The sequence below is a fragment of the Orycteropus afer genome, unplaced genomic scaffold, assembly GCF_000298275.1.
Source record: "Orycteropus afer afer isolate SDZICR_OR568_19922 unplaced genomic scaffold, OryAfe1.0 scaffold01126, whole genome shotgun sequence".
Lineage (NCBI taxonomy): Eukaryota > Metazoa > Chordata > Mammalia > Tubulidentata > Orycteropodidae > Orycteropus > Orycteropus afer.
This window is the reverse complement of record NW_006922713.1, coordinates 124,409-132,787: the sequence shown is the minus strand read 5'-3', so window position 1 is coordinate 132,787 and position 8,379 is coordinate 124,409. Positions and strand designations below refer to the sequence as shown.

The 8,379-nt window shown below is 39.9% G+C and overlaps 1 pseudogene; it reads left to right on the top strand.

The window, feature by feature from the left end:
- Nucleotides 1–525: 525 nt before the first annotated feature.
- Nucleotides 526–5,431, top strand: LOC103212831 (annotated as a pseudogene).
- The last annotated feature ends 2,948 nt before the right edge of the window (nucleotides 5,432–8,379 follow it).

Sequence of the window (8,379 nt, the reverse complement as noted above, 5' to 3'; positions counted from 1 at the left end):
AAAAAAAAAAAAAAAAGGCATTTAGAAGCAATCTGCCCTAGGACACGACGGCCCTCAAGACCAGAACTAGATGGTGCCCAGCTACCAACGTCAAAGAAGCTTTAAACAAGGACTAAACCAACGCAGCGGGAATGTTGATTTAGGGAGGTTACTCTGGGACTAATGGAGACCTGTCAGGTATTTTTATTGAGTTAAATATGTTATAATAGATACAGAACCAGGGCTAGAACTGTGGAGCTCCATTCCTAGTTCATGGTTCTTTATGTTGCAGCAAGGGAACCTCTCTGGAACCATGAAGTGTCTCTCTCAGGGGATTTAGCTAATGCCTTTCCATCTGAGACTAACCCATTTATTCAACCCTACTCAAATCTAAGCGTATTTCCTGGACTGTCTATTTAACAGACTTTCACAATCTTAAATTTTGTTTGGGACATAGATGATTATGATTCTATATCCATTCTCTAGGTAAATAGCTATTTGCTTCTTTAACATTTTTGCAGTGTTGAAGGCAGGTTCATGGAGACAATGTACAATGCTCTCTGGGACCGTCTGAAAGAACAACTATCTAGTACTCCCCCTGACTTCACTTGTGATCTTGAACTTTTAAAAGAAGTTAAAGAGGTAAGTAATAAACCTTCCATTTGTGGATATGAAGCTCCTGGGCATTCCCAAACCCTTGGAGTGTCAGTGGCTACTAATATCTTAAGCGGCATACTTTCTTTCTGAACATGGTCAGAATGATAGGTAGCAGATTCCATTTATTTATATGTGATGAAGCTTAACTGTTGGGAGCTTGCTATAACAACACAATATTCTTTTCAATTAAATACATTTTCACTGAAACCCTATGTTTTATGAATTGCTGGAGCTCAGAGATGAGTAAGAGAGACTTTCCCCACAAGGAACTTAAGCATTTGAGTCAAAAGACTATTTCTAGTGACCCTTCATGTTTCCTTTTGCCTATTCTCATCTAAAAATGTTCTTCTCTGTAAAGAACATTTCATCTTTTTATATTTATTTATTTTATACTCTATATTTCTTTTAACCACACCCTTGTTTTTATTCACATCTTTATCTCATTCTTCCTAGAAAAAAATACACTACTGCTATAACTGATCCCAGGGAAGCCTTGATTGGTAAGTGACCTCTACACAGAAAGAAATAGTATTCTCTTAGGAAGTTAGAGACCCAGCTTTCTGACCCCAAACAGACAGGCTGGAATGCCTTTGGTTTAAGGGAGATGTTCAGTGGAAAGTTTGGGTTTCTAAAAAGAGTTTGCCACCTTTGATTTCCTTTTGGGGCAGATCTTGCTATCACTGCTGTTACCACTCCAGAACCACCTAAGAAATGAGATTGAAGAAGCTCTCTAACTACATTCTTAATTTGATGACACTGCTTTGTGCCCCAGTTTATGATGAAGCAGTGCAGAAACTACAGAACATAACAGATCCCGTGCATTTACTGAGAAATTTGATGTACTTCCCTGGAATCTGCCTCAGATACTCAGGGCCAGACATTATATTATAGCCTCATGCCTTGTCTAGTTCTTCTGTACTGAAGACCTAAGTAACACTTCTTTTCTCCTCCCTGGACTATTGGATTTTATTTTCCAATGACAGTTTCCCAGGGCCTCTTTGGTGTATAACATGATACTATTATGATAGAGTACAATCCTTTCTTCTAGATATTTCAAACAACCTTTCTAGGTGTTATCCTTTTTGTCCCAACTCAAATCCTGTGAGGGGACAGAAATGGGGATTATTCCTGTTTCAAAGCTAGAACAACCAAGACCCAGAGAGATAAAATGATTTGCCTAATGAATTAGAAATTGAATCACCTAAAATCCAGCTACCCACAGAAAGTCATCAGCATTTTAGTGATTTTCTTCTGAGATGACAGAGTGACTATAGTGGAAAGAACTCGAGTGGGCCAGGAGACTTATCTATCCCTAGCTCTGCTACCAACTCACTCTGTGAACTGAGTCACAGTATCTTTATTTCTAAATCAAAGTAGGACTTTTATTTTTAGGACTCTTTCTAATTCTAAAACACTGTGATTTTAAGACTCCTTGATCGCATTATACCCCTCCACACAAGATTTCCTTTCATAGTGTAAATATTCTGTTTATCCCCATGACAGGGGTATCTTCCATGTTCTGGGCCTGACGAAAATGGACATGGTGAACTTTACTGTCCAGAGTCTTTGATCCTACCTGCAGGAACATTCTATCGAGTATGAAAGAGTTAAATTCCAGGAACTCCTCAACAAGCAGCTCAGTATGTTTAAAATTTGACAACAGGAAAGGGTAGATTTTACCTTGGGTGTGCCTTCTGCTAATGCTAGAGAGTTTTTTGGTTTTTTTTTTTTTGGGGGGGGGTTAATAGAAAATTTGTTCCTTGGGTAAGGAGTAGGAAGAAGGAGCATTTGTCTAAGATTGGAAGACCTGCAAAGAACACACACACACACACGTGTAACTTTTTATTGTGATTTAGGTGAAAGTTTACAGATTGCATTGGTTTTCCATTTAATAATTCATTCACATTTTGATTCTTGGCATTGATTGCAGTCCCCACAATGTAACAGCACTCTTCCTACTTCCCTGTATTTCCCGTTTCTATCCTTCCTTCTTTCCTATCACATCCTGCTTTTTGGGCTTCATCCCTAGGCAAATGCTTCCCTTTTGATCTCATGTGGGTGATTCTTCTGTTGTTGTTGTTGTTATGTGCCATCATCGAGTGGGACCCGACTCATAGCGACCCCTCCTTGGGTTTCCAAGGCAGTATCACTACGGAAGTAGATTGCCCTGTCTTCCTTCCGAGGAGTGGCTGGTGAGTTTGAACTGCCAGCCTTCTGATTAGCAGTCAAGTGCCTTAGGCACTATGCTACCAGAGCTCCCGGTGATTCTTCTAAGGAGTTCATATCTCCTTGGGCTTATTGTTTACCTCACCCTGGCCATAGTCTCAGGGGTTCCACCAGTCTTTATCAGACCAGTAAGCCTGTTTTTTTTTTTTTTTTTTTTAATGATTTTGAGTTTTGTTTACCAGTCTTTATCAGACCAGTAAGCCTGGTCTTTCTTTTATGATTTTGAGTTTTGTTCCACATTTTTCTCCTACTCAATCTGGGACCCCTTTTTATCATCCCTTTTAAGACAATGAATAGTACTCGGAAGCCATCTAGTTTTTCTGGTCTCCTGGTTGTGGGGCTAGAGTTTGCATAGTCCACTAATCCTTTAGATGAATTGTTTCCTTGTGTCTTTTATTTTCTTCAATATTCTTTGCTCTGAGCAGGGAGAGGGCAATAGTTGCATCTTAGACAGCTGCTCACAGGCTTTTAAGACCCCAGTTGCTATACTCACCAAACTAGGCTGTAGAACATTATCTTTGTGGACTATGTTATGTCAATTGACTTTGACGTCTCCTGAGACTATGGTCCTGAGCCCACAGGCCCAATGATTCTGTCCTTCAAGATATTTGGTTATGGCTAAGAAGTTTTCATAATTTTGCCCCCTGTATACTCTACTATATTCATGGATATATTTGCAGCACATATAAATACATATATAGAAATATCCTCTGCCAAACCTATATGCATTTGTAGGGGTAGACCATTCATCTCCCCATGCCTATTCAGCTTACGTTCAGCTTATCTATGTATCTACTTATAGATTATTGTTGTTGTTATTATTGCAGAATTGTGTATGTAATAGTATTTACCATTTTTGCCTTTAACTCTTATGCTTCTCTCAGTGTCTTGCTTTGCCTTGATCATTTTGTGTTGATCTTCCCCTTATTGTATATTGTATATTGTATATTGCCTTTCCCTTGAATACAAAGCACTTCTTTACTGACCAAGAGTGTATCTCAAAGCCTTAATCTTCAAGTTGTGGGATTTCAAGATACTTACATATTTCTTTATCTGTCATAGATCTCCTTTATTGCACTACAAAGTGGTTAACCAAAGCAGCAACAGACCTCGTCAGAACAACTCCGAGTTCTTCTGATCCTCCCAGCTCCTCCAGCATGGCCTGTTCACCTCAAAATTTGGAAGCTAATAGCTTAGAGCACCCCACTCCCACAATGGTATTATACCAAGGCTATCTGAACCTCCTTCTCTGGGATCCTGAAAATGAAGAATTCCTTGAGGTAAGAATGTGTGTTGAGGTACTGCCTTATTCTTTTGTGTTCAAGATCTCCATTAGAACCCTCCTGTCCTGACAGACTGCTCTTCCCTTCCTCACCAGACTTTGCTGATAGACAGAATTCGGCTACAAGAGATAGGGTCCCAGTTGAACCAGTTAACCATACTGGCTTCAGTCTTGCTAATAGCCAGAAGTTTCTCTGGCAGTGTTTTATTAAGCTCACTTGAATTTGTGGATAAACTGAAACGCATAACCAAGGTCCTGATGGAGGAATTGGACTCCGGGTAAGCTTTATAGATCTTTCTTAGAGTGAAAAATCATATGTGGTATTTGATACATAGGCACCACAAAGCACACAAAGGCCCCTGGGAACCATTTGCAGTCTGTTGATGGTTTTGGATAAGTGGCACCTAGGCTTGAGATAGAGAAAAATAAAACTTCTTTTCAGAGAGGAATGTGGAGGCTGATTTGCCACAAATGATTCATTTGTGTTTGCTGCAAATGAGTTATTGCATAGGTGAGTGGTGACAGTTAACTGGTGTTATGTACAGCCAGGAATTAATCAGTTTGTCCATAATATTGATTTGACAGCCACTGTGTACAAGGCATAATATCAAAGTAAAAAAAAAGTAATTAGAAGTATATGCTTCTAAATATGTTTACAATTTAATTGGTAAAGTAGGAAAAACAACCATGGAAATAGCAAAGGAAATCTAAAAATAACATTTAACTAAAGTTTATGGAACCAAAGAATATTGAGTGGCTTCAAGGATGGAACCAAACCCTTGTTGTCCAGTTTATTTTGTTTTCTTCAGAGTGGAATATGGTGTTATATGTATGGATTAGTTGATAGCTTCAAGGTAATAACAAAAATATTGTACCTGCCACTGGGTACTGCTGTCTACTGGTGGTAGGGGGCTGGAATCATCCCTTGACAGGACCTGGCCAGAAATTTACTAGCTCATCAGTTTTTTTTTTGGTTTTTTTTTTTTTTTTAATTGTGCATTGCCTTTTGGAGGTTGATAGCATTCCCTCCTCCAAAACATAATTTACCCAAATGTGTGGGTAGCTCAGTGATTACCAGAGTATGGGGCACTCTGGGTTTTACCTCATTCCATGGCCACTTTGGTATCAGTTTTCTGTTCTTCATTGTCTAGTCCTGAAGAGGTTATGCTGAGTGTGAGTGAAATCCGTCAAGGCCTCAAGAACATGGGCCTCACTTCTCTGAGGAGGGACAACACAGCATCTCTTATAGGCCAACTCCAGAACATTGCCAAGAGAGAACCACATTAGTAGAATCATTGGTAGGAATCCCTAAGGTGGTGGTGAGGAGGGATGACAAGAAGGTGGGGTGTGGGCAGGTAGAGCAATCTGTGGAAGTCAGTTACCAAACCATCTAAAAGTGGAAAGTATGATCATTGATCAAGCCTTTTGCTTTAGTTTTCTCATCTACAATGTGCAGGGCTGAAATAGATCTCTTTCAGTTTGGAGAGTGAAAGATGGTTCTAAGGTGGATATATAACAAGATTATGAAATTTAAAAGTGCGAGATACTTCCCTACCAATCCTGCTAAGTAATCCATGGCCATTTACTAATGGCAGTCTAAAACCACTGGTAAGAAACTCTTTCTCTGCCCCGTGCTTCAAGCTACCATGCAGCCCTTACTTTCTTCCAAGGAACCGATGGTGAGTTTAGCTGGTGAACACAGTCCATGCTGGCATGGAAGCATTCTACATAGTCCGGTTTGGGTATATGGGCCTGAACTTGGTGTACTGATTGCAATGCGTGCTCTTAGAAGACAGTGTCTAGGATCTTTCTCTTAGTTATTGAGAGCTGCTATAACAGAAATACCACAAGTGGATGACTTGAACAAACAAATTTATTCCCTCAGTTTAGGAGGCTAGAAGTCCAAATTCAGGGTGCTGGCTCTAGGGTAAGGCTTTCTCTTTCTGTTGGCTCTGGTAGAAGTCCTTGTCTCCTTCCAACAACTATGGGACTGATATTCCTTGGCGATCTCCTTGTGTCTTGGCATCCATCTTTCCCTAGATCTAGGGGTTTCTCAGCACAGGGATCTGGGACCATAGGATGCCCTCCACTCTAGGCTCTTCTTCCTTGCTGGTACTGAGGTCCCTCCCACTCTGCACATTTCTTTTTCCTTTTATCTCCTTTAAGATAACAGATGATGCAGACTACATCCCAGATTAATTTCCCTTACATCAGATTGGGGCTGTGATCTGAGTAAAGGTGTTGCATCCCACCCTAATCCTCTTACAACTGATTGGGTGAAAACATCAGATTATATCATGAGAGATGAGTACATCATTACATAACTGCCAAATTACATCATTATATAACTGCCAACCACTGAGAATGATGACCTAGCCAAGTTGACACATATGTTGGGGTACATAATTCAATACATGACATTCCACTATTTGCAACCCCCAAATTCATGTCCTCGCCACACATAAAACACTTTTATCACATCACATCATACCAAAAGTCTTAAATCAACTCCAAGTCCAAATTCCATCCTGGGGCAAAATTCTTTCTCATTTGTCAATCCAGAATACAAGTTATCTGCTTCAAAATTACAACGATGGAACAGGCACAAGGTAGACATTTATATTACAAATGGGAGAAAGAATAATGTAGAATCTGCAAAACACCACATAACATGGATGTACTTGGAAGACATTATGCTGAGTGAAATAAGTCAATCACAGAAGGACAAATATAGTATTAGTTCATTATTGTAAAAAGTCATGGAAGTGTTTATATATAGAAGGGAACTTCCCTTGTTGGTTACCAAGGGTGGGAGGGGAGGGGAAGGAACACTGCAAACAAACAAAAAAAGTAATAAATGCATTGATCCATGGAGGTAAAAAAAGTTTGAAAGCAGCTATCTAGATGCAATGATGGGTCTCTCCTCATCCAGAGCAAAGCAGAATGAAGAAAACAAAAAACCTATGGAAACAATTAGGCCAAGGGACTTGTACACCATGTGATCCTCATCCTATATGACCATGAGACCAGAAGAACTAGATGGTGCCCAGCTACCACTGTCAACCACTTGGAGGGGGATATATGTAGGAGATCCTGGATAGAGTGGGAGGACAATGTGGAACAAAACTCAAAATCATTGGGGGGAAAAAAAAAAGAAAGACCAGGTTTGCTAGTCTGATAGAACCTAGTGGAACCCCTGAGACTGTGGTCCCTAGCTGCTCTTCAGGTCTGGAACTGAACCCACTCTTATGCACTCTGGCCAAACAAAAGTCAGTAATATGAGGTGAACATTTACATTAGGTACATAACTTCTTGGAGAGATCAATCATGGGAGAATAGAAGGGCTGTGTATGCACAGGGAGACAGCTTGGGGGGCAGGAGTGCATGGAGGAAAGGACACAGGGAAGAGGTAACTATGGGGAGGAAGTGGGAAGAGAGCTGTTGCATTGTGGTAAATTGCAGTCAATGTCATGAGACAAAGTGTATGTGAACTGCTGTATGGAAAATGAATTTGCTCTGTAAACTTTCACCCAGATCATGATAAAAATAAAATAAAAAAAAAGAATACAGATTGAGGTATTTCAAGGTCAACCTTGAGAAAAACAGAATCCATCTGGTGTCACTGCCTTCCAGAGTTAAGAGATAAGTCTCATAGTCATAACTTAGTGGCTTCTCTTTGTCCTCATGGGTTAAAGAGCACCAGTTCTTTGGAATGAAATGTTTCTACGGAATCATAAGCTTTAGCTCAACCTATATTAATCCTGCACTTGCCCACTGGAGGGGGGCAGCTGTGGGAGTATTCTGAAACTCTGCCTGTTCCCCACTTAGGCATACGTGATTAAATTTTCTCTTCTCTTTTCTTAAAAAAAAAAAAAAAAAGATATATCATCTCACCCCAGCACTAATGGCAAAGATCAACAAGATAGAAAATAAGAAATGTTGGTGAGGATGTGGAGAGATTGGGACTCTCATACACTGCTCGTGGGACTGTTAAATGATACAACCACTGTGGTAAGCATTATGGCGATTCCCTAAAAAGTTGGAATTAGAAATACCATTTGACCTAGCAATTCCATTACTTGGTATGCATGCTAAAGAAGTGAGATCCAGGACAAGAACAGATATATGCACACCCATGTTCATTGCAGCACTATTTACAATACCAAAAAGATGGAAACATCCTACCTTCCCATCAACAGAAGAATGGATAAGCAAACTATGTTACATATACACAA